The sequence below is a fragment of the Brachyhypopomus gauderio genome, chromosome 10 (assembly GCF_052324685.1).
Source record: "Brachyhypopomus gauderio isolate BG-103 chromosome 10, BGAUD_0.2, whole genome shotgun sequence".
Lineage (NCBI taxonomy): Eukaryota > Metazoa > Chordata > Actinopteri > Gymnotiformes > Hypopomidae > Brachyhypopomus > Brachyhypopomus gauderio.
The window spans coordinates 14,612,525-14,639,569 of NC_135220.1; the positions used below are offsets into that span (position 1 = coordinate 14,612,525).

The window sequence follows — 27,045 nt, forward strand, 5'->3', positions numbered from 1 at the left end:
TTCATTTCAGAATGAAATAATATATTTGTGAATAATAAGGCAACTGAATAACATTTGGTAATGTTTTTTGATAAATGATGAAAAGAATTTCTGGACACTTTAGAAACTGACAAATTCGTCCTTCCATCCTGAGTTTTGTTTTCTTTAAATATTTACAAATGGTCAGACTGTACAGCCTTGTATCCTATGTGATTATGTATGAAGTACTTCATCAGTCTGAGGACTGATGGGTTTTTTACTTATGTAGAGGTCAATCAGAGAAAGAGCATCTTCGGCCTGAACACACCTATACAGTTGATTTTCTTTCAAAACGTCTTTGTTACTGTGAGCGTGACAAAGTCGAGGAGAAAAGCCACGGAGGAGGATTCAGAGACACGCTCTCCTGGGAAGTATTAGTACCGCGAGACCTCGCTTCATTACATTCGGAGTGTGTGGGTTTGCCGCAGTCGCCCAGTTTGATATGTTTTGGAGAAAAATTGATAATGCTGATAGTTACCAAGAAACCAGAAACAAATAGGCTACGTTCTTACAGGTGACCTTATTCCATTGTGGCAAAATTATAGCATTTTGTGTTTTTAGGGTTAGTTTCAGTTGAAGACTATTCTGTTGGTCACGAGCTACTTAAAAAACACAACATAGAGGCCAATACATAACTGTGGTCCTGAGCCATAAAGTAATACATACATACTAAAACGTCTGACTGCAGGGTTGATAAACCCCGAACTTAATTCAAGTCATCCAAATCAAACAGAACTTAAAGGTCTGCGCAAGCTGACATTTACACTTGTTTCCTATGTGTTTGTATGGTTCTAACAAACAGGAACAGCACGCGGCCGTCCACGGGACATCAAGATGGCGAGATGTCTGGCTTCTAAAGTTCATTTGTCGAGGTCGGTTGTTTCGCACGCGTAGTAGTTTATTACAGCGACAAGCGAGGTAAGCAGATGTGGTTAAGGGGGCGGTTGGCATAAACGGTCTTGCGTCCAATATGTATTTTAAAATAAACATGTTTTTATTGTCGAAACAGTCGGGGTCAGTGCTAATTATCGTTAATAATAGTTTTTATAATGTGATATGGCGTTCATCAACACAGTGCCTAACCTACTGATTTAACATAGTTTAGCACAGTAGAATTAATAGTAAACTTAGTTCCAGTTCACAAAAAAAATATATACGCATTGTTTTTTTTTTCTAAGACTTTTAAAAGTTTGAATTTTGTTTCCCTTTCCAGCCAGTGAGTCAGCTGGGTTAAAAAGTCAAACAGGTCGATCTTAATGTTAGGTCAGTTCGTGATATTTGCCGTGGGAACTGGATCAAAATCCTCATTCCTCTTTGGAGAGCCTCTTTGCCCTCATGGTGAAAAAAGCCTCAACAGCTGATGTGCTTGCAATTATACACCACAAGCAATGACTGACCAAGCAAGTAACACCCACTCAAGGGCTGAGGTATAAAAACACGTGTTCTGTGAAGGAGAAAGAGAAAACAAGACCCTAATAAAATGTTAACCTGACACAGTGTCAGAGTTTCAGTTAGGGCATCTCTTTCCTGCTGTAATTATGTGCTGAATATTTTTTGACAGTGTCAAAAAAAAGTGTGCAACACTACTGATTGTCTATTGCTTCCCTAAAAGTTTTATCTCCAAATTGATCTATACCAACATTGTCAGTCTGAACTGTTATTGCTAAGTGATCAGAAGCCATTTAATTCTTAGTAGAAGATAGCTCAGACAGCTGGACAAATCTTGAAGATGAAAGGAAAAGGAAAGCTGTAGAAGTCATGCGTGAGCAAAGGCAGCCTGTCAGTCTTTGCAGTCAAATGACAGAGTACTTACTGTGGTCATTTAGATAATTCCCCACACTTTTACAAGGCAAATTTGCTGGCAATTGTGCAGACAAAGGAGCTATTCAAACCAATATAAAAACCTCTGCCTGGGGAGACAGTAATACAGGTCTATTTTCACCAAATGTCCTTTAGTACTGTAGCTTCAAGCTTAATATAAAATGCAGGTACAAAGGAAAGGTGTAGAAATGTAGGCTGTCATGATTTACTGATAGAACTAGCCTGTGTCTAATCAGACCTGATAACAGAACTAACAAACTGCATCATGAAGTGGAAAATTTAAGCCAGATTAACATTGTTGGTGCATTTCATCAACATACCCCGACCATAAATAACTGCTAAGTAGAGTTTTGTAGTGCCTGTTAAATGAATCACCGGGAAGGACAGATTCTAGATGAAGGTGTTATCCACTGGGAGTGAATCTCTGGACTGTGTACTATGGAGAGAGTCAGGTAACGAGACTCTGCTGATCCTTCTATGATTCAGTGAGTTTTTTTTTTGTCAAATAAAGTTCAGATCATAATGAAGCAAAAGTCAAACTTGACCTCTGGCAACCAATTCTACTGAAAACAGATTTATTTCAGAATAAATTAAATATCATAGGCTTAACACAGGATTTATCCTCATTATTCTGTAGTGGATAGCAGTGGATCAAGTTGGGTTGCTAATCTGCTCAGCTTCCTTGTGTTTTTGGATGTAGCTGTGTCTCTGTTGCTTCCATAGCTTTGTTTTGAAAGATTTTCAGGCTTATTTGACTGGCTAGTAAGTGCATGCATGCATGCATGCGTGTGTGTGTGTGTGTGTGTGTGTGTGTGTCTGCCTGCATGTGTGTGTCAATCACTGGTTCTGCAAGATGACACAGGGTAAGGGAGCCAAGAAAACAGCTTTCTCTTTGAATAATTCTTGCATTAATGGAAACTCTCGCAAGCCATATGCTTTTGAGCATAAGCTGGGCTTGTTGAGGCCAGCTTCAGACCACAGCATCTAGTTCCACCGTCGGCACGGGAAATCTGAGGGACTGTGGTTCTGAACGGCACTAAAGTTCAGTGAATTATTACAGTGAACCGGACATGCGTCCTGTTACATCCGTGCCTCACCCTGCTGTTTCGTCCCTGGACATGTTCCACTGCTTTGAGACCATTTGCATAAGCTATGCATCCTCTTCCTGCATTGAACTGCCTGGATGCTCCAGAGATTTCTCACATCCTTCTCCAACTTCTGTCATGATTTATAACTAGCTGCATAAACTGCCAAGCCATTTTTTATTGCTGTTTTAAATGATTATTTTTTAATTCATGAAAACGTGCTTTATGCGCGTCTCTTCTGGGGGTTTGTTTGTCCCATGTATGTTCATCACAGGCTGGAGATAGTCATGTTGTTTCTGAGCTTCTGTTATTGAATACAATTTCTCAGCTGTCTTACTCAACGTGTGGCCCCTCTGTAATCCCGTCTTTAATCCCACTTTTGTCAATTTTAGTTAGAATCCCAAAGTCCAGGGTGGCTGAGAGGAGGATGGCTTCCTCTTGAGTCCAGCTCCTTTAAAGATTTCTTCCTCATGCCGTGCCAGGGAGTTTTTCTTTACCCCGTCACTCTTGGCTTGCTAATTAGGGGGTCTTGAATCAGAGTTCTGTAAAGCTGCCTTGTGACAATGTCTTTTGGAAAATGTGGTACTTGAATTGAATTGAACTGGACTGTAGATTGATAAACTCCTCCTACACCCCCCCCCCCCCCCCCCCCCCCCCATGTCCGAGTCCATTTATTATTTAGTCCTTTCTTGGAGAGTCAGGGCTAATTTTGAACAAATGCTGGCAAGAATATTATTTAGAACTCAAGGCAGGAATCACATAAAACCTGTCTGTTATGGGGGAATATAAATACATTTTGCCTTCTGTCCTTGACATGACATGTGCCTTATTGATCTTTTCATTTTATCCTTGATGCAGAGAGGAAGTAGCTAGAAACCTTTTCAGGGATATGATGTTCTCAGTCTCCATGGTTACAAGGGGAACACCTGTTTCAGGACCTTTGGTCGTTTGGCCAGTCCTGTCATACAGGCTTTATACATTTATGCCACATGGACCAGGCAATGTTGGCCCTCTGTTGGTGATATTAATACTAATGGCTTTTTTGGCACTGTGTGACCGGAGCTTGTTGTGCGAATGGATCCTCCACATGTTGCTGCTTTTGCTTTAATCAGCATCCAGATGAATTAAACATGCGTGTCCCGTGTCTCACGAATGTGCACTCTGACCTGTTTGTGGTGACTCAAGGACTCGGGCAAGCCGTTCTTGCTCCGTTTTGAGTTATGTGTTTTGAGAGCTCGCTATTGTTTTCTGGTGGCATTTAGGTGTCTTAAGGGCCATTCAGTGATGGGTTATTCCCCACTGGACATTGGTTAAACTTGGACCTTGGTTTAGTGACATTTGTGAGTGTGGAGTCAGTGTGGTGCTTCATCTCAAACCTCCTCCACCTCCTTCAGGTGGTAGGTAGATGCACATGGCTTCAGTGCCATCACCCTCAGTCAACACTGCATGTTGTTTCGAGCCCTTTGCTGTACCTTTTAATATGACCGTGGAGCCCCACAGAGGTCCTGTTGTCAAGTTTGCGGGCGAGCCTGTAGTGGTTGGCCTGACCACCAAGCACGGTGACATACAGACATTGTCCCAGTGGTTCCAGGCACACAATCTATTCTTAGATGTCAGCAAGACCAGCAAAGGGTAGTGAAGTCTGTCCAGCGACTCACCAGGTCAGCGTTGCCCAGCCTATAGAACATCTACACTAGGCAGCAGAGAATCACACCTCATCTACAGTGTGTATCACTGGTTGCAGTCTGCAAAAGCACCTGTACAAATGTCAGGACTTCATCCCTCAAGAACTTAGATCCATGAACCCATGACCTCACCCTCCCGATTCTCTGCACATGGCCCTATGTGACACCCCTGCACACTTTAGTGTCTATACATGTACACGTGTTTTGTTTATGCTACTGCTGTTTTCTATTTGGGCATCCGTACCCGTTACCTATTTCTCTACTGTTTGTGTTTTTCAGATTGTTTGTGTAGTGTTCTTGTTTTTGTTTTTTTGGCAGTCTGCATTGTATTTGACTGCACGCTTGTAGCTGCTATAAGTGTGCATGTAACAAACTTTGCTTTGATCTGTATTCAAAGTCCTTTTTGGTCCTGTGTTAGACTAAATGTGTAAATAAAACTGCAGTGAGAATCCCAGTTGCTCATGGAAAGTGTCAGAATAAACCTGTCTGAGACGTCAGATTCACCAGCGGTTGGTTCAGTGTCTTATAATATGAAAATCATTGTGATGTGTAATTTTGAGATGGGGTGATCTGTTCTAGAGTGTCAAACATCTTTTCCTTCTGTGACTGTAAAGTGCTTTTGTTACAGTGGTCTAAAATGGTTGGAATTCATTTCCATTCTGAGTGTTTACACTTCCCTTAAATATCTGAATAATGTTCATGAAGTGTTCTAAATACATAAGTGTGCTGCATTCTTGCTACATTTTGTGCGTCAAAATAACAACTGCCGGAGATTAAAGAGGGGCCAAATAACCCAGGCCTGTAATTACAAGCTTGTGATGTAGGGAAGCCATGCATGCGTTTCGCTTAAGACGGGAAACAGACAGCGCATCATCTTTTAGTTTGAGGCCCATGCTTCGTTTACTGTAGGGACCTGAGGAGGTGGTGAAAGTGCTTTTATAGAGGAGAAATCACAAGGGGCCAGTGCGATTCAAGCTGTTGGGTGCCTTTATGAAGCTCATCAGAGGAGCTTGGTGGATCTGGGTCCATCTGCTTCTGCTGCCTGCTTTCTGCTGTGGAGGACAAAACTCATTAAAAAGTTCTGAAACTTTGCACCTAAGTGGACTAAATAATAAGTGGTGGCTAGTGCTCAGCAAACGTTTTACCAGACAAGTGAACGTGTGTTCACCTGCAGAATTACTGGTTTGCGCTGCACTCCGAATGAGATTCTGGGGGGTTGGAAGTGTCGGTTCAGGAAAGTCACTGAAAAAGAAGCATGTGAACATATTAATCACCTCCACAGTGATTGGCCAGTAGTCATGTATGAAGGGAACTGGCTGTACTGATCTGATGAGATGGATACGTTTGAGGAGAGGTTGTTAAACATCCATGTGACTCCTTCCTGCCGTGACTGCAAACCAGGTATCGCGCATCACTCCTCAGCTGCTGCTGCCATGGTGATGGACATGCCATGTGGTTTTGTTTTGTTTCAGCCCCCCCGCTGCACTTTGTACTCTCGTTTATTCACGTATATACATCTCCTTGAACCTCCTCCTCCTGTATTCAGTGTTGGCTGTTGTTTGCTGTGGTTATAGATGCTCATGTGTTCACGCTTTCTCCTCCTTTGGATGAATGCTGTTATTTTTCTGTTTGTGTTCCATGTGTTTTGCCTTCATTTTGGTTTACATCTTTTAGTTTGAACCTGGATTCGCGGGTGCATTCTGCTCACCTGGTCACACCAGGTTATTTTTTAGACAGCAGTGACCTGGGGGACCGACAGCCAGGCAGGAGATGGCAGCAGTCTGACACTAATCAAGAAGGTAGGACGTGTCCCCAACCTGGACCCCCGTGCGTCGGTGTTCATGAGAGTGTGCTGGCAAATCTGCCGCTAATCAAGGACTGTTTCTCTCTGCCCCTCCATGACCACCTAATCAAACAGGGGACACTTTCAGCTCCAGACAGATCCAGCCATGCAGCAGGAGGGAACAGCCAAGAAGGCCATTTATCTCCACAGCTATCAAAGACTCCTTAACTCATCTACCCAGTGTTGGGATGACACCCAGCCACACGATGCTCTTCTACATGACGTATGTTCGTTGTGTTGATGTGTCTGTACCTTGTAGCACTCATTGGGGAGTTGTTGCTCTTACATGGATGCCATGTTAGAACTGAAATCCTATACCTTTTCTGCAGATGGTTTTGGAGATTACAGGAGGCAGAGATCACTAAAGTGTAATTCCTAAGTGAATTGTATATCGCCTATATGAAGAAACCGAATTTACCTTACACTTAGGATTAGTGCAATTTGCTATAGCTGTTGGGTGTAGCGTTTTTTGGGGTCATTTTTCTGCTTGCAGACACGAGTTAAAAATGTTCCATTCATTCCATACACATTTATGCTATAATCTGGAAATATGTGTAAAAACATTCAGTCAGTCCATACAGGATGATGGATTTGGTCAAATCTGTTGTGCTGTTGACAGCATTAACATGTGAAATCAGAGTCCTCAGTTTAATTTGTGTGGGTGCTGTGCATGCAGTCATTTTCAGCAATGCTTTATCTGGGTTGGCTTGCCATTAAATTGAACTCAAATCACATTAACAATAAAACACCCAACCAACCCCCCCTTAATCAGTAGACACATTAGTTTTGTTGAATAAAGCAGCATTTTTATTTTGGCTTTAAAGGATGCATATGCATATTTAACATACCTTTTGCTTTTTTGCATTATTTTGTTAACCACCATGGATCATATTAAGATATTAATCTATAAGTCAACTGTAGTAAGAAGTAAGATGAGGTACAGCCTGCCTTATTTGCACAGAGTTTAAAGGTAGAGGTACTTTGTTTAAGGTAGATGTCCATCAGACATTATCAGATGCCCCAGGTATTTACTATTAACACAAACTAGCACTTTAGTTTTAATCATTCATCACATTCGTATCATCCAGTCCACCATTCAACTGCTTACTACTCACAGTCTAGTAGCTTTGTCCTTATGGGACAAAGTGTCCTTGTATCTGGTCTTTGCAGTGTCCTCCTTACTTGATACGCTGTGCATGTGGCTGTGACGGAACGATTTCCTTGAGGGATAAATGAAGTACTCTTTTCTGTCTGCATGTCCGTCTGCCAGGACATCATTCGCCAAAGCCGTTTTGTTGGAAGAGCCAACAATAACGCTCGCTTTCACCTTTATGCTTCCTGTTCTGTACCCTGGCACCCTTGTTTAATAGACATCCTGCAAATAGCTCTTAGCCCGATGCTGTTCTGAAGATCCTTGAATGTTCCATGATTCCCGATGTTGGTTTTAAGTCGTTCCCAGAAGTGCCTTCTGATGAAGCACGAACCAGCCTTTCAGCTTGGGTCACGTCTCCATTTAAAGAATGGCTCTTCGAGATTAACCGTGGGGAGCTCAGCACAGTATAAAAGTGTATCCACTGCATCATTATGGATGGCTTGTGATCGTATAGGTGTCCATATATAGGAAATTAAAAATCCGATGTAAGTAATTGGTGTCTGGCCTGGTACCACTGGTGCTCAGATTCTGTTCAGGCAGGGAGATGACTTTTAGCCTAAACAGTACCGCCTAATGGATAGATGTCTTTAATTAATATGGGTGATTAAGTAACCTATGCACAAGAGCTAAGCCCTGTGAGTAAGATCAGGGAAACCAAGGAGCCTGGCTCTTTAAGAACCTAATGGTAGTAGCAGTAAAGGTGGTATAACAGTTAATATAATATAGTACATGATGGAAAGATATTGCAAGGTACAGTATTTGAAACCAGGGGTGTACTGTGCATCAAGCATGTACCCCGTCTGCACATCACCACCCCCCAAAAATGACTTATACAACACAGCAGTTCTCAAAATCAAAATGCAAGTACAGTTGGCAAAACAAAAGTAGTGTACATAATTTTCTTTCTGGTAAAAATGATAGTTTGCCAACCTCGCTGAATAGAAACTAGCATTTACATTGACATGAACATTTAGCTAATCATGCTATAGCCCTTTTAGATTGTCAGATTTCCTGTCATTTTACTAATATTTACATTGCAGAACCTTGCATTGAAATGTGACCAGTAGTTACCGACAACATGTACAGTAGCCTATGTGAAAGGGCTCATGTTTTGATTTACCATAAAAAATGTAATTCAGGTTTTTTCTGTTTACTTGTTGTTAGCCCTTCTCAGAAGGGTTAGCAGGGCCTGATTGCTCCCCATTGGCAGAGGGAAGCAGCATGAACACCTGCAGTTTATCAGCACAGTCACGCATCATCCTGATCTGACCATCACGTTCTCACACTCGTGACTGCGCTTCAATTGTGTAGTGTCAGCTGATGGCTTGTGTATTGTAATCAAGTCTAATGAAGTGTGTGTGTGTGTGTGTGTCTCTGTGTTTTTTTTTTTTTTTCCCGGCCTCAAGCCCGTAGGCTCTGTGGTTCTAAGGTCCGTCGCCTTTGATGCTGTGATTCATGGACACATGCTGTTTTGAATGACAGAGGCGTTTTAAAGCATAGCAGTGGGGTCCTAAGAGACATGAGAGATGAAACACATTCCTCTATCTCTGCATCTGCGTGTTAGTGTCAGTCATCTTAGCCATTCTGTTTTTTAAATCCCAGGCCATTTCAGCCAATACTGTTTGTTGTATTTTTTTTTTTTTTTTTTTAGCTCCATTTTACTTTTTATTCTAAGACATCTCAGCCAATCCTGAGATACCTCTGGAATGTCTCAAGCTTTGTATCTCTGAGTCTTAGGACTTCAGTGCAGTGCTGGATGTTTGGATATAGCCCCAACATGTCGTCCTTTCTTATTAGATCGGAGCAGGACAAAACCGAGCAAAAATGGCGGACAGATTGGAGGGAAAACGCTGTTGTACAGAGCTGTCAACTGCCAATGCAAATTGCCCTTCACAGCTGGGCTGCTTTCAGGGGAGCTAACAGGCCTCGCTGTATTTATTCTGGTGTCACACTGTGACTGTGTGAAAGTGACCTGACATTCTTGAGCTGCCAGTGTCGGTGTTGAGTATGACACGACTTCATGCTCGTTAGCCTGTGCACGGCTTGGATATGGCATTTGATACTAACAATGAGAGACCTTGTTCGGTTTTGCTGATTAATTTGAACTGTAGACTTCTTTAACTGCCTTGGAACATCTGGGTTCAACCCATGTATCAAGAGGAAGCCATTTGGTTCATATTAGTTTATGGAACGTGTTCTGGGCAAAGGGTAATGATTTTAGTTTTCTTTGTTCCTGTGGGGAGAAAGAACCAAGTTTTCATCTAAGCACAGTGCACTGACTGGAGTGATCATGGCTAAATTAGTTATTTCGTGCTGTGTAAAAAGAAGAAGATCTCATCAACGTGACCAATTTAATTCAGCCTGACGGAGGTGGAGCTGCAGACTGCGACACCTGTAGGCATCTCACCCGTGGGGTGTTGCGTGCCGATTGCATTTGCCGACACTTTGCTCTCTGTTGTTTTTGGATAGGATGCTCTGAATGTGATTTCCTTTGTCTTATGAAATATGTGGTGCGGAGTCTGGTATCTGCAGTCACCAGCCTGGGCCCTTAAAGACCCCTGCAGTGTCTAGATCCAGCCCTGGAAGTCCCCTGCAATGCTAAGCACACCTGATCCATCTCACGGAGTGTTTGGTAATTAGCAGCTGAGTTGAGTCAGGTGTGTTGGGATAGGAAAGGTGCAGAAATACACAGACTTCTGGGGTCCTTCAGGAGGAGGAGGGAGAACCACTGATGGGTGAGTCTCAGTTAGACCAGTCACGATCATGACATTGAAGTTGACAGTTACTTGTCATGCAGATAATTCAAATTAATGATTTAATTGCCCTTTTTTTGTCCAGTTTGTGCCACTATTATAATTACAAGCCCAATAATGGGTCTCCTGTAATAATACTCTTAACATATCATGAAGAAGAGGCATTTATTATAAATATGTGAAATTCTGTTTAAGCCTTTAGGCTTAAAAAAAGTAAAATGACACTAGATGAACCATAAATAGAGAATTTCAATACACATGAAGCCTAAGATATACAGGGGTAGTGCTGACAATGACAGGTTGGTTTGATTTGCAGTTCAGACTGACATTTATTTGATCAGTTTGTTCCCTGCATTTTCAGGTGCATTCTGGGATATCATTAAGGAACTCTCATTCCACATCACTGGGAAACCCTAGAAGGTGACAATTCCCAGTTAGCTTGCTACCACAGAGAGCAAGGGGTCAATTTGACATGCTTCCCAGTGTCTGTCTGTAGTGCTTTGATTTCTTTGATAAAACTTTATTCTATGTTGCTATGCAACAAGAAAACATAAATCCAGGTGTCCATACAAACCTTTTTTTCTTTAAATGCTTAATGGCAATTTTAACAAAAGATTTCACTGAGAGTTTTTAAACATACTCAACCAGGGCTGTTTTCTTTTGTCTGATAAAGTGTTGTGACAAATCTACATTATAAACATGTTTGTTGAAATAAACATCAAATCGAAATGAAAGATGCACTAAGCAGCAAATTGAATGAAAGATGAGCTACTTGGGACCACATTGCTCAGCAGTTGAGCGCTGGCTTCTGTACGCCGAGTGGAAGAGCCAAGCGCTTTCTGTCCACGGTCATCAGCATGAGGATTATTGGAGCTGACGAATGTACAGGTGTGCCTGCATTGAAAGACTCCTGCTCAAAGTACAGGATGTGTTGGCTCACTTGAGAGTGGTTTATTGGCACCTGTCTGGCATGATCTTGGTTCAGAAAGCACCGAATTGGAAATGGAGCCGACACAGCCTTCCTGTGATCTTTGTGTTTTAGGTGCACTGTTCATTCTCTGGTCCATTTCGGGTTGTTGCAGTGAAAACATGATTATGGTATTGAACCACTACACAAAGTTATCACACCCAAGCACCAGTGATTGTGATCAGGCTATGCGATAATTGTGACAACCCTAGCCCAGTTATTAAAAAACTATACCTCCGATGCCGTAAGGTTTGGTTGATTTTGTCTCTGGCATTATCACTCTGATCTTTTATTACAGCCCCCAAGAAAGGAGTGTTTTATTCTTGTAAAACTTGAGTGCTGTCTTACTGCCTTCACCACCATACAACAACCAGCTAAGCAAGAGTAAAGTTAGGGGGTGAAAGGTCAAGAAAAAGACTGAACTCTGACCTTCTGCTGATTTACTTTGCTGCCATGGCTACGACTTAGCCGTAACCCTGTGTCCTATTCATGGACCGGTAACACTTTACATTAAGTGTTTTGCATTACTTCACATTAGTAAGTAGAGTTAACATGAAGTAGCACATTAACAATAATTAACCAACGTTAAGCAAACGTGTTGTGGCTCCTGTTTTGGCTCTTTGTTGCTTGCACCTTTTTTGGTACAACCTTAAAGGAATATATTACATTGTACTGATTTACCTACATAAGTAATGGGTAACTTGGAAATATCCAGAATCTATCAGCTCTTTAGTCCCTTTTGTTCCAAACTAAAACACTAAAGCTCTAAAAAGGTGCGAGGAACAAAGAGCTGCAACTGTTGCATGTTTACTTAACATTAGTTAATTATTGTTAATGTGTTACTTCATGTGTTGTTCATGTTAACTAATGCATTACTTCAAGTTTGTAAGTAAATGCTTAATGTAAAGTGTTACACATGGACCTCAGAATTTCCTGTATTAATATTAGTTATGCTTACAAAAACGTGTTTAAATGTTTATTTTAATTAAAAATATATACATTTTATGCTTGGATTCTGGGGTTGGAGCTCAGGTCCAGACTGACAGCTCCAGTAGTAAGAACAAGTTTATATTCCTTTATACTAGCACACACACATCTAGTGTTGAGGGCACCTTAATTATTAAACATGGTGTTTAGTGAGGTAGTCACTCTGTCTTAATTATTAAGCACAGTGTTTAGTGAGGTACTTGCCCATATGTCTTGGTGAATAATTTTTTTTCTGATTATGTTAAAAAAAAAAAAAAACTTCCAGGATGGATATAATTAAGAAAATGAACAGAAGAAGGATTTTACATATTGCTGAAAAATATATATTAAAACTCATAATCTGTTGGTTATTATTGAAGATACATGTAAAAATGCAAATGAGCAGGCCGCATCATCACAGAGTGGCCTTGAATTATGGGTGAATATGGATTCAGGCTAATTACCCCAGTTCAGCGCACAGCAGTATTACTAAACTCTAATGACACTAATACTGGGAAAGAACAATTTCAAAAAGTGCGAGTTTATTTACAGTACATTAAGCAGCCTAATTATTTAATATACTTGAATTTGTTTGTGGGTTTCTGACTTGATGAGTGGATTTGGAAAATATACTCTGTTGATCCTGCGTGTTACACAGTGCCAGAAGGTGCTTGGTCTTTCAGAGCTTTAAGATGGGCTTCCTTTAGAGTTTATGTGGAGTAGATGATGTGCAGAAGGATGACCTTAATGTGTGCATGAAAATGTCAAGGTGCATATACAGAGAGACGTGCATTCAGACAGAATGGATTCCTCACTCTCCACAACATTTTCAAGTGTTCTAAGGTTTTATCTCACTTTTCCATCACTATGAAAGACAAAAATTTGGTCATATTATCCATCTTAAATCAAGATGATAGCAATCTATGAAGGTGTGTGTCATTAACAGTGATATTTATAGAAATATATCCCCTTCTGTTTTCGCAGGGCATAATTTCAAGATCACAATATGCTTTAAGAAGCTTGAATATGCTGGTAATGTAGAATCTGAAAGCTGCGGGTACAGTGCTTAGCACACTGCAGCAGAATATTTATGTGTACCAACATCCGTCGAAGACGCCATGTGAACCGCTCTGCTTGTGCCCTGATAATTGTTCATTTGGAAAGAGGATGAGTTTCTTTCAGATCTCCGATCCACCGTTATCAAAGCTATGCACATGCTGTATGTATGTTGCGTGTGGGAGCTGGGTTCTTTTCCGGTTCACTTCTCCTTGGCCGATGCTCTTTGTAGAGGTTTCCTTCATCCTCATGATGTTTTCCCTCATGCTTTCTGCCCTTTTTTGGTGTTTTTTGCATTGCTGGCTTGTGCTTCAACTTCTCCACAGTGCTATTAGAAAACCCACATGCCTAGATAAGAGAGATTCAACCATGTACAAGAACAAATGAAGAAATCAAATGCTTGAGTAAACTGCTGCTTTTTACTAAAATGCAATTTAAAAGTGCTCTGGGTGTTGTGCTTTTAAACAGAAGGTAAAGCTCTGCCTTCCCATACACCCATATGGATCCCAAAGGGAGGACGATTCCTGCTGCCTGTTTTACGTTTCAGGGATTAGGGTTCTTAGTATGCTGCCCCAAACCTGTGAAATCATTTTAATCTTTCAGCCTCGGTTTGGTTGTTGAAGCAGTCTACCATTTTGTAAGAAAAATATGCCTTTCATGCCTTAAAACCCTTCCAGCAAATTGTGACCTAGTATGTTGCAATGTGTCTCATCCTGTGTTCACCAGAGTGAACCAAAACGCTTCACGACAGCGAAACCGAATCGCTCCTTGTTCAGTCTGTTTTCAGAGCGACATTTAGCAGATCAAGATGATTGGTCTTAAATAGAAAGCAAGAAACTCTTCAAGAGAGCTGGAAATGCCAATCAGAAGACACCGGTTCCTGCAGCATAGTCTGAAGGCTGCATTTATTCATTATGCCCGTTTTGAAAGATTCATGTTGTCACCATTTTGTCTTGTTCTAATTGGTCTGCAGTTTATTTTTAGTGCATTTTGTGTGTGTGTGTCTCTGTGTGTGTGTGTCTCTATGTGTGTGTATTCAAGGTTAAATTTTTCTCTTTTTTCCCCTTTTTCTGTGCGTCAGGAGTGGCTCTTCACTGGATGAAAAGAGGTTGGGATTTGATAGAAGGCTTTTATTTTCTTTTTCTTTTTCATTTTTTTGCAGCTGATGGAAAGATTGCAGCAACAGACGAAAATCAAGTGACAGGATGTTTATAGCTCTGGCCCATCCAAGTGCTATCACTTAGCAGAATCATGTTGTTTCAGTGTGAAGATATTATGTCGCTTTGACTGTAACTTGACCGTGGTCCCAATGACGCACCCTTTTACCTCTGTGCTGTCAAAATAAAAGGCCAAGATCCCGTGTCTTGAAGGCAAAAAAAATCAAGTACAGGCGTGTCGTGGCACATGCAGCCAGCCCTACCTGAGAAGGAAGTTATTTATAGCAGTCCTGAGATAATCTGCATCAGCGCTAAGCACACATCCCTTTCCCATTAATACGTTCGGAATTGGCGGGTGGTGGAGAAAGTGCCTTGCAAAAAGATTGATCTTTAAATCCCATTTGTCGTGAGTGATTGCTTTGCCTTTCTTTACTCCGAAGTCAGAAGGCGACTTGGGCAGGAACAGTGAGAGACTATACTGAGCTGAAATAGGCTTCAAAGAATACTATTCAAATAGAAACGGCACTTAACCCCACGACACCTTGCTGTGCTCCTGCATGGTAATTGGGGTGTTTTGTATGCCATTCCGCTAGGAACCACACGCGTTACAAGAGCACCATTAAGCTGTCTCAGCTTGTCAGAGCCAAATCCATCTGTCTGTAATAGTACGAACGACTCCCCTATGATATGGTGTAGGATGCTGCAGGAGAGACGTGGACCAGTGTGAGAAGGAAGTTGATCCAGACCTCCACTGGGACCAGCTCCAAACCGCCAGCTGGATTGTTGTATGTGCTTATCCTCCATGCAAGTAGGACATAGCAGCTTTTTAAAGTTTTTAAATTACTGTATTCTCACCTGACAAGGGTTATCTATCTACTGTCGATATCTCTCTGCATGCATGCATGTGTGTGTGCATATATATATATATATATATATATATATATATATATATATCTGGAAGATACCAGGTAAGTAACTGCAGCGTATTTAGGTAAGATACATAGACATATTAAAAATTGTAGTAAAGTTCATAAAGTTTCCAGAGAAACAGGATCTTTTGGACAGAGGTCCTTAATCAGCTGTGCAAGGAAAGTACTTCTCAATTAATATGAGGAGGAACCAGTTTGTATATGAAAAAGTAGATGCTTAAAAGTAGAAGGTTTAAATCAGAACATTCATCTCATGGGATTCTAATGTTCCAATAGTGTAGATAAGATATTTTTCTTTGAATTTCCTCATTTCATTGCTGCCATCGTAACAACTGGCTGTGCAACCACATATGTTGTTAATACAGTGTCTTTTAGTGTCCATTAGTATTAGAAATATAAATGGAAATGACACACCCTGATGGCCCAAAGGTGTTCAACAAACTGATCAGAAAGTCTTCTCTTCACCCAATGATGCTGGGATTGGCTCCAGCCCCCCCGTGACCCCGACTAGCGAGATTAAGCAGTACAGATAATGGATGGATGGACATCTAGATCGGATGCAGGCTACAGTACTACAGTTGAAATCTATACATCATCCTGGAGGATCCTGAAGTGTTTCAGTAGTAATATTAGTCACTGTTTTACTTGGAGAATGAAAAATCAGCACCAAAGGAGTTCTTATTGTCTTAACAATAGATTGTTTATAGATCAGTGCATCCACTTTTTGAACAGGTATAACATGAGCAAAAGCAGCATCTGTACCTTTATTAGAAAAACCACAGTTTTTAAAACTTTTGTGCAGAAAGTCTTCATTGTCACTACAAATGCACTTATGTCTGATAGGTCTGTAAGTTTATAATGGATGGTGGTATTTAAGCAAGAATGAGTCAAATTCACTGAAGCATCCAAAAAGTTTATCCTCATGCCAGGATGTGCTATATCTCATGTGTATTCAAGAGCTGGTGGAACTTGGAGAATGAAGAAATGAACAGTTGGAGATCTTCTAATATGCATCTAGCAATACCAAAACTGTCTTTAAAGTATCTCAGAAATTGTAAGGGTACAGGTCCAGTCTATTGCTCAAAAAATGTTTCTCAACAAATTCAACAAAGAGGTTGACATACGATGGTCCCATTTTAGTCCCCATACTGACTCCTCGTCTTTGTGAGTAGTAGTAGGAGTAGTAGTAGGAGTCCTTGAAGTGAAGCACGAGTTCAGCTTATCTTAAGAGAATCTCTGTAGGAGGGTTCTTCTCTGCTCTTGTATCAAGAAAATGTTTTAAAGTTCTCAAACCATCTTTACTATTGATGACTGTGTACAGACTTAATATCCATTGGGAAAAAAGCAAGGAGTTGGCAGGTAGTGTTTGTCCTTTCATGCTTTCAGAGGTTTGTAGACAGTGTGAAGAGTCTTTTAACATACGTACGTAAGGTTTGAACAATTGATAGAAAATCATCCAGATAGAACAAGCAAGTACAAGCAGATACAATGGAACATCCAGGATTATTCTCCTTGTGAATTTTGGTAGGAGATAGAAACGGCCACAGGGAGGATTATCTACAGTAGGATTACTTTCAGAATCAGGGAGGTCTCCTGCTGAAAAGGCATGATTAATAGAGGCCTGAATAGAAGACTGTATCTGTGGAGTGATATCAGAGCTGTCCCACCTATAAAAGTTCCCTCAGAAAGCTGGTTGATTCCTTCTTATAAAGGTGTTTTCTCCAAACAACATCAGCTCCACTTTTATCAGCTGGTTTAATAACAGTGTCACTTGTTTTGTTTAAATGTTTAAGGGCAGAGTATTCTTTCTTTAAGTAGATTAAGTTTTCTAGTAGGTTCAAAATCTAATGCTTTAAATTCACCATATACAGTTCATCCAGAAAATATTCAGAGCACTTCACTTTTTCCACATTCTCTTGTTACAACCTTATTCCAAAATGGCTTTTTGCTTAAAACTCTACAAACAATACCCCATAATAATGAAGTGAAAAAGATGGTTGACATTTTTGCAAATTTATTTAACAAGAAATCACATGTACATAAGTATTCACAGCCTTTGTCATGAGACTCAAAATTGAGCTCAGATACATCCTGTCTCCACTGTTCATCCTGTTGTTTTTGACAAATTAATTGGAGTCGATTGTGGTAAATCCAGTTGATAGAACATAATTTGGAAAGGCACACACCTGTTTGTTTAAGGTCCAATAGTTGACGGTACATGTCAGAGATCAAACCAAGCCATGAAGTCCAAGGAATTGTCTGTAGACCTCCAAGACAGGATGGTATTGAGGAACAGATCTGGGGAAGAGAACAGAAAAATGTCTGCAGTATTGACAGTCTTGGAGGTCACCTGGACTCTTCCTAGAGCTGGCCGCCTAGCTAATCTGATTGTTGTAGAAGGGACGCCCATCACCTGACCAATACCATCCCTACAGTGAAGCATGTGTGATGGCAGCATCATGCTGTGTGCTTGTTTTTCAGCAACAGGAACTGGGAGTCTAGTCAAGGTCAAGGGAAAGATGAATACAGCAATGCACAGAGACATCCCCGAAGAAAACCTGCTCCTGAGCGCTCTGAACCTCAGACTGGTTTATCTTCCAACAGGACAACGACCCTAAGCACACAGCCAAGTTGACAAAGGAGTGGCTTTGGGACGACTCTGTGAATGTTCTTGAGTGGCCCAGCCAGAGCCCAGGCTCGAACCCGATTGAAGATCTCTGGAGAGATCTGAAAATGGACATGCACCGACACTCTCCATGCAACATGATGGAGCTTGAGAGGGCCTGCAAGGAAGAATGGGATAAACTGAGCAAAAATAGGCATTCAAGCTTGTAGCATCATATTCAAAAAGAGATGAGGGTGTAATTGCTGCCATGGGTAATTGCTGCCACATACTTATGAACATGTGATTTTGTTTTTTATTTATTTATTTATTTATTTTAATTCATTTTCAAACAAACTTTTCACTTTGTCATTATGGGGTATTGTGTGTGGAATGATTCCAGGTGAGTAACTGCAGTATCGCAGAGAGGTCGTTCAGCAGCTGCCGCAAAGTGTGTGTGTGTGTGTGTCTGTGTGTGTATGCAGTGCAGCTCGAATGTTTGTGAGCCACTAAAACATGGACATTGTTTTCTTAAAAAAAAAAAAAATTTATCTTATGAACATCCAAACAGACCTTCAAAATAAAGAATACAGAAACATTTATATACATTTTCATCAGTTATTCAACAAAAGTAATTTCTCAAAAAAACTGCAAAGTGCAAAAGTATATGAGCTCTTTTACTGAGCAGTTTGTAGCACCTTCTTTTTCAGCCCTTCAAACAAACGTTTTCTGTAACTACAAATGAATGTCTCCCATCTGCTTTTTGGGATTTTTGCCCACTCCTCCTTGCAGAACTCTGCTAGTTGAGAAGGTTGGAGGGACATCTGGCATGTACCGCCCACTTCAGATCTTGCCACAGCATTTCTATGGGACTGAGGTTGCAACTTTGACTGGGCCAATCCAGAGGGCAAATCTTCTCTCTCTTCTCTTCTCTCTCTCTATTCATTCCTTCATAGTTTTGCATTAACTCCCCGGTGGCAGGAGATTCTTGTCAAGAATTTATTCATAGGCCTGGCAATTGATGTTTCCCAAGATAATATGGTGGTGTCCAGATCCAGAGGCAGAAAAGCAGACTCAGACCTTCACACCTCCACCACAATGCTTCACTGTTGGGAGGAGATTTTTTTGTTGATGTTTCTCCAAACATGGCATCTGTAATAGTGTCCAAATAGTTAAATATTTCCCAGAAAGACTCTGGTTTGTCCAAGTGCTCTCTGGCAAAGTTTAAACGGGCATCTTTGTTCTTTCTTGAGAGCAGAGGCTTCCTTCTAGTAACTCTCCCATGAGTGCCATGTCTATTGATTTTTTGCCTGATTGTAGACACATGTACATTTTTTCCCAGATGCTTCCAGAGAGGTCTGCAACTCTCAGGAGGTGATGTGTGTGTAGGTTGGCTTTTACCTGAATTTTTATTTTTCTGGTGCCTCTTGGTATATGTTTTGATGAAGTTGTGGTGAGAGTTGTGGTGATGCTGAGTGTCCTCCATTTGTAAATGATTTGTCTTACAGTAGATAAATAGAGCTGGAGATGGTCTTGTAGCTTTCCCCAGGACGATGGGCTGTCACCACCTTCTTCCTGATGTCCTCAAATGTCACCTTTCCTCTTTACATTGTTGATCTGTGTGCTTTACTCCTTGACACGACAGTGGTTTCTTTGGTTTTCTCTCTCTTTTAATCAGTGTAACTCAAATCTTTTCCCAAGGATATCTCATTGGACTGGTCTGCTTAATTGATTAATTGAGCACTCAAGTTTCACGTAAGTCTTACCAGAGCAGCTGTGGTTCATTTACTTTTGCACATGCCCTGATTCCATATTTCATGTAGTCTGCTGGCTACTCTCATATTTCCCTCAAAATGCAACATGGTGGCTTGGTGGTTAGCACGTTTGCCTCTCAGCACTGGGGTCTTGGGTTCAAGTCTCTCTCTGAGTGGAGTTTCCATGTTCTCCCTGTGTCTGCGTGGGTTTCCGGTTTCCTCCCACAGTCCAAAGACATGGAGATGAGGTAAATTGGCAGTCCCTGATTCCCTGACAAATTCTCCCTGAGTGTGTGTCTTTGTCCCTTCATGTCCAATAAAAAAGCAGTTGTCTGAGTGTGTGCTTGTATGCCCAGTGGCGGATGGTGCTCTGCCACTAGGGTCTGTCCTCTCTCCCCTTCCTGCACCCCATTCAGTCCCCCAGAGGGCTGTGGATCCTGGTAGAGAGTACGCTGTGCGCAATTGGCTGCAGCTTCTGACTGGAGTGTGATTGGTTGTACCTGTGTTAAAATTGTAAAGCGACCTTGGGTATATAGAAAGGCGCTATATAAGTTGAACATTAATTCAAAATAAGTACATGGAATTGGCGAATATACATCTGACATTTTATATACTTGTGGCGCTGGAGGAAGGACAAGACATGAGTCCAGTTCTCAGACACAAACGAAACTTAATTATACGAATAAGCGCAGTCAGCGCACGTAGAACATCAACACAAAACAGGCACGTGTATGACTAACAAAGACGAGCATGGGACACTGTGCGAACGCACACTAAATAGATAAACCACATAATCCCCGAGTGATGACGAGACGAGCCACAGGTGAAACTGATAATCACACTCAGGCACACCCACACCCATGATGATACACAGACGCAGACGACTGGACGTAGACGACATAAACACATGCCCAAAGCGAGGGGTCAGGGGCTGTACCGTGACAGAGCCCCTCACCAAGGGCACTACCCGTCCCGGGGTGCCAACAGAACTGAATGCCCTGAACCCACGCCGATGGGCGGATCCGGAGCCTTCAGTCCTGCGTCTGGGAGATGACCGCCTTCGGTGGAGAGTCCTCCAAGAACAGCCTAGTACACTCTCCCTGGGAAGACAGGGGAAAAGATGTTAGACACAAAACATGGAACATTCACAAAAACACAAACAGGAACATTTAGAAACAGAGGCACAAAAGAAAAAAGGGGATTCGGGAGCAACACGGGGACAGACACAAACACAGGAGCAAGAACACATGAAAACGGAGCCAGGCTTTGCGCCTGTAAGAGCGCTGCCATGGAGGGAAATCCTCCCTGAGCTGCGGGCGCTGCAGTGGGCGGTCTTCCTCCCGCTCCTGCCGCAAACCCTCCGCCGGGAGCGGCACGACTGGCGGATGCTCCTGCAGTCCTCTCGGTAGGCGTGCAACCAGTTTCTTTGTGCGCCCTCGGGGTGCACGCGGTCGGGTACGCCTGCCGACACTCGCTCTCAGATCTCCGCAAACCCCACAGGGGGACTTCACCTCCGCGTGGTGGGGAATCCTATGGTCTGGCTGCGGGTGAAGGTTCCTCCGTCTCCATCCCTTCCTCTGAACCACCCGAGCTCCATTCCATGGGTTCCTCCGGGGTGCAGCACCGGAAGTCCATCTCGCTCCCCTTGGAGTGGGAAGGATGAACGCTCTCCGTCAGCCCTCTCCTTTCCCTCATGGTTCCCCCAGAGTGCTCCAAGGCAGGCGGGCTCACCTCCTCCTCCTCAGTGTATGGCCCGCCCTCCGAGTATTCAGATGGAGGTGGACTGTACCCTGAGTATTTGGACGGGGGGGGGGGCTCACCTCTTCCCCGCAGTACTCAGAGGGGTTGAAGCACTCCAATGGCGGTGGGCTCGCTTCATCCTCACAGTACTCCGGAGGGTTGGAGCACTCAGACGGCGGGGGGCTTGCTTCCTCCCCGTAGTACTACGTTGCAGCCGAATACAGCGAGGGGGGAGGGCTGACCTCTTCTTCACCCTCGCCGTGGTACTCGGTAGGGGCTGAGCATACGGACAGAGGTGGACTGTCCTCCTCTTCTGACTCTTCCCCCTCAAATTCCTTCTCGGGGGGTTTTGGAGTCATCTCCGCCAGCAGAACTCAAAGGACCCGACCATAACGGGTGAGGGGTCTCTGGTAGGAGAGGGGTGTCTCTCTCTCCACACCCGCAGTGCGGATTGGCGGAAATGCTCCGCCAATGACTCCTGCTCGGCTACCTGGGCTTGCTGCAGCAGCATCGCACACACGGGGTCCTGCTGCATCTCTTCCTCGGTCATGGGGTTGTTGCGGCGGCGTACAGGGGAAGAGGCGTGATGGTGCTTACTAGCCCTCTTCCCCTTCTTGGCACAGGATGCGCATCCTGGCATACTTGGGCGGCTCGTCTTTCTGTGACGCTGTGGCGCTGGAGGAAGGACGAGACACGAGTCCAGTTCTCTGACGCAAACGAAACTTTTAATTATACGAATAAGCGCAGTCAGCGCACGTAGAACATCAACACAAAACAGGCACGTGTATGACTAACAAAGACGAGCACGGGACACTGTGCGAACACACACTAAATAGACAAACCACATAATCCCTGAGCAGTGTTGGGAACGTTACTTTAAAAATGTAATTAGTTATAGTTACTCACTACTTGTTCAAAAAAGTAACTGAGTTAGTAACTGAATTACTCTATAATAAAAGTAACTCGTTACCAGGGAAAGTAACTATTTGCGTTACAGTTAAAAAAAGGTTATATGCCAATTAATTAAGTTTTTTTTTTAAGCAGTTTTCACAGTCAGTTGAAATGAGTAGATCAGAAAATTGTTTAACTTTTGATATTTATTGCACATCCACAGACCAGTGCAGGATAAATCCTTTAAAATCCCAAATCTTTGGAAAAAAAAAGCAAAAGTAAACAGTTACACTATATAAAGGGCATTTACATCTATGAAATTTAATTAAATTCTCTCAACCTGAGACAACTGGCTGCCTTAGCCAATCGCTTACTGACTTGTTAAGTTAAACAGGTGTTACACCGAGAATTGTGACCTATCGGGATCTGTTACTCCTCACTAGCCTGGGCAGCAGTCCGCTCGCATTAGTATATCAATATGTAGTAACGCACCGCTTTTAATGACTAGTAACGTCAACGGCGTTGTAACGACAGGAAATCATATTATCCCGTTACTGACAAAATGACGACGTTACCTAACGCCGTTATTTTTAACGGCGTTATTCACAACACTGTCCCTGAGTGATGACAAGACGAGCCACAGGTGAAACTGATAATCACACTCGGACACACCCACACCCACGATGATACACAGACACAGACGACTGGACGTAGACGACATAAACACACGCCCAAAGGGAGGGGTCAGGGGCTGTACCATGACAATACTAAAATAAGAATCATGGTAAAACATATATGCACACAATATATAGACATATAAGACCAGACTATTGGCACCATTACTATTAGAGTGTGGTTTTTGTTGTTTTCTTTTTCTTTTTTTAGATAATATGACTGAAATGTAGCCTCTCACGGTGAGGGGAAAGAGATAAAAATCTTATAACACTGTAAAATGTTGTGGAGACTGTCATATGAAACCGCTGGTCTCTGCTGCCCTTTATATTGCTCTGCCATGGAGAGAGGATGAAGGAAAATGATGCCCACTCTGAAGTATGGTGGGGGAACTCTGATGATGAAGATGATGATGATGAACTTATTTTCTTCTAAAGTCTCTAGGGATGCATGGCATCTTGGACTCCATCAAACACCAAGAGATTTTTAGACCAGAATCTGCCTGGCTCTATCAAGAAGGCTAGGTCATGGTTGGATCTTTCATCAGGATCCAAAACAACCCTGCAAATCCACATAAAACTGGCTATTTGAGTGCAGCGAATCAGGCTTCTGTAGTGGTCATCATTGTCCCTGACTACAACCCAGCTGACAGCCTGTGGAAAGAGCTAAAGAGTCCACATTTGAGGATCAAGGACACTAAAGATCTAGACTTTTCTACGGAGGAATGGCCTCAGATCCCTTTCCGTTGTACTCAAACCTGCCCAGCATAATAAGGGAGGACTTAGCTGGCATTGTCATAACAATGACACATGCTTCTGGCAAAAGATTTGTTTTTATTTGGTGTACTTTGCTGAACAGTCTTATCCTGCTGAGTGAAGATTAAAATTGATCTGATAACAAAGACCATCTTCATCAAATCTTCATCACATGCTTCATCATATATATTTACAATATATACTTTACCATCTTTACCAAAAGTGCCAATAATTTTGTGACAATAATTCTGTTGTGATGAAAACAAAGAACAAAAGCTTACAAAAAGGAGAAAAATAAAAGCTTATCTATACGTCTCTTCAGCTGAGGAGAGCTGGTGTTACCGAGGAGTAGCACGGCAACCAGCGAGCTGGACCTCACGTCTCTGAGCAGGAGACGCGGTGCCCACGCTCGTGACGGGAAGGTCGGGCTCCTGAGTAACCTTGGTACTCCCTGCTGGAGCAAGTGATGTCATGTCGTTCCCGCGTTAATGAGCGTGGAGGTCCCGCTGGTTACTTTTGGCCTGTTGGCGTGGCGGGGCGTAGCGTCGTCTGTGAGGCGGAGCTTGGCTTCAGCCGATCACGCTCCCATTTCAAACGATTCGCAGTGTGTCTCTCTGGGGATGGAGCCGAGTGACATTGTTAATTTCAAAAAGCTGAGGGTGGGGACTGGATACCCAGCGGCTCAAACACTGTGAACTGTCTTACATGAAGCAATAAGGCGCTTCTCAAATAGGAGCTTGTCTGTTAATATTCGGAGGGGTTGGGTGGGGAGGGGGGGTTATTGTCTGATGAATCAAATCCTGACATGAAATACTGTAACAAGTGTGATTAATGATCAGGAAAAAAGGGGTTTACAGACATATGTGCATCTGCAGTAAAACCTCTGTAGTCAGTAAGAAAAGGAAGGTTATTGGTGAGGTACCGAGTACATTTTCCCCTTGAAATATGGAGTTTCTTCTCACACAGCATGGAGGTTAACTCCTGCCAGATGCGCCTGCTGGGAGGACGCACAGTTTGGGCAATTGTGTTTCCTAAAAATAGGATTTTGCAGAGCAGACGTGTGTCATCTCTGTGGCTGGCATTTCCCGCACTCACAGACACGCACACAAACAAGCAGTATAAAAACAGACCGTTTCACTGCTTTAAGGAATACATTTTAGCACCTAAACCTTGAAAAACACTGTATTCAGAGTAGTTGGTGTTTGGCTTTAGGGTGTTTTTGGTCTAATATGTAGTTTTAAATGGGGCTTAATTGGCTAAATCCAGAACATAACTCCAGAACATGGTAACCAATCATTTAACAACTAAAATCCTACTAAATCTACTGAATCCTATAAACAACGGAACAAAATATTTTTGATGTTCATTACTGGAATTCACATGCCTTACTGCTGCCTTCTCAGCCTTCTAAGGTCAGCTCTGATCACGTCCAGTGCCAGAAGTTCTCAACCAGTATATGACCGGTACACGTGTACTGTGTGGCAGGGGATCCAGTGTTGACTAAAACATTGTGAGCACACCGCAGCACTCACTTGGACTACAATCTGTCTACAGTCTCAGATTTCGCACCAGCTCAGGTCCTGGGCAGTTTACCACCAAGCAACATTACGTTGTTAATGGTTCTCTAGCTTATTGGGCACCTTTTTGGTTTTTTTTTTTTCCCCCCTTTCGCACCTGCACTTCAATGCTGACCAATGGAATGTGACACAGCAGTTTGGACAAACAACCAATGCCATTGCACATTCACACTAAGGTGTGAAGTGGCAGCCGTGGACCTCTCCAGTGTTTAACCTTACCAGCCTTTTACACTCCTTCTTTTTCCATTCTTTTCTTTTTTTCTTTTTTTGTGGGGGGGGGGGGGGAGCACTGTTGATGACAATCTTGGATCTCAAGTGTCCAACTGTGAACAGCCAGGGGACGTTAACAGTGTTAAAACATATTACAAAAGTTAAGACATATGCATGTACACACATATATATATACACACACACACACACACACACACACACACACACACACAAGAAGTCAAAATCACTCAGCAGAGAATGAAAACACCAGTATAGTACACCAGTATAAGAGCAACATAATTGTGTGTCCTTGTGTGTGTCTGTGATCTCTCCTGTTGTGTGAGTTTTGAGTGTGTGTGTGTGTGTGTGTGTGTGTGTGTGTGTGTGTGTGTGTGTGTGTGTGTGTGTGTGTGTGTGTGTGTGTGTGTTTAGTCTCTCCTGTGGTGTGAGCACAGAGTGTTTGTGTGGTCTCTCTTGTGCTGTGAGCTCTGAGTGTATGACCCTACTGGTGGTCCTCCACCATCCTGATGAACTGTACTGGATTTAAGCTGCTGTCCCTGAGATGACTCAGGCCATCTGTTAGTAGGTCACATCACACTTCATGCTCTTCTACTAGACCTTGCCAAGCACATGACCTCTGTGGCTGCTGTCTTGTGATGTAATTGGTTTTCCACTTTCCCAAGTGCCTTTGGAGTAATTGTTAAATAATAGATTCATAGCTTATTTTCAAAAGTGAAATAGTTATAAAAATGAATACCTGCTCCAGTCCGATTGGCATTTTCAATAAGCTTTGTGAATTCCGTTTAGTTTTTAGGCACGGTTAGAGGCTCTTATTATGAAATAGGATTAATTGTGAAGCTTTATCTTGGTGAAGAAGTTGGCCCCAGATTTGCCCAGAATGAATGCATTAGCACTAATGCTAATGTTTTTATTGTTGTTGGATTCCATTGGTTTCACTGAACCAGTACATTTTCCCTGGTCTCTTGTCTCTCATAGTTTGATTTCATTGCAATACATTGAATTCACAAAAATATGGGAAAAGTGTATTGTGTTGCTTTAATGTATGACTGCATGTATACATGTGCATATGGGTCAGGTTGAGCCTTACAGTACGTAGAGTTTAAAATGAGTCGCATAATTCATTTGGTCTCGTCCACTTGGTGTTAAAGACTGTTGCCTTACTGAAGTGGTGCTGATTGTTGAAGAGGCTTTTCCATCTTTCTCAAAATCTCAATTGTATTTGATTACAGATTGATTTAGATTTGATTACATTTCTAATTGTAATTGTGAATGCAGTGTGTCTCTTCTTTTGATTGTAAACAGCCAGTTAGAATGAGGAAGGTTTAAAAAATAGCCCACTTCAAACCAAAGCCTGTGATCTCACTGCTGTTTACAAAAGTAACTTATTTAT

The 27,045-nt window shown here is 42.4% G+C and overlaps 1 long non-coding RNA gene across 1 annotated transcript in view; it reads left to right on the forward strand.

Moving 5' to 3' along the window:
* The first annotated feature begins 435 nt into the window (after window positions 1–435).
* LOC143525633 (uncharacterized) overlaps window positions 436–27,045 on the forward strand; it is a 43,773-nt gene continuing 17,163 nt past the window's right edge. Inside the window, exons 1-2 of the long non-coding RNA XR_013133705.1 lie at window positions 436–532; window positions 821–936. This is a non-coding gene — a long non-coding RNA (uncharacterized LOC143525633). The remainder of the gene's footprint in view (window positions 533–820; window positions 937–27,045) is intronic.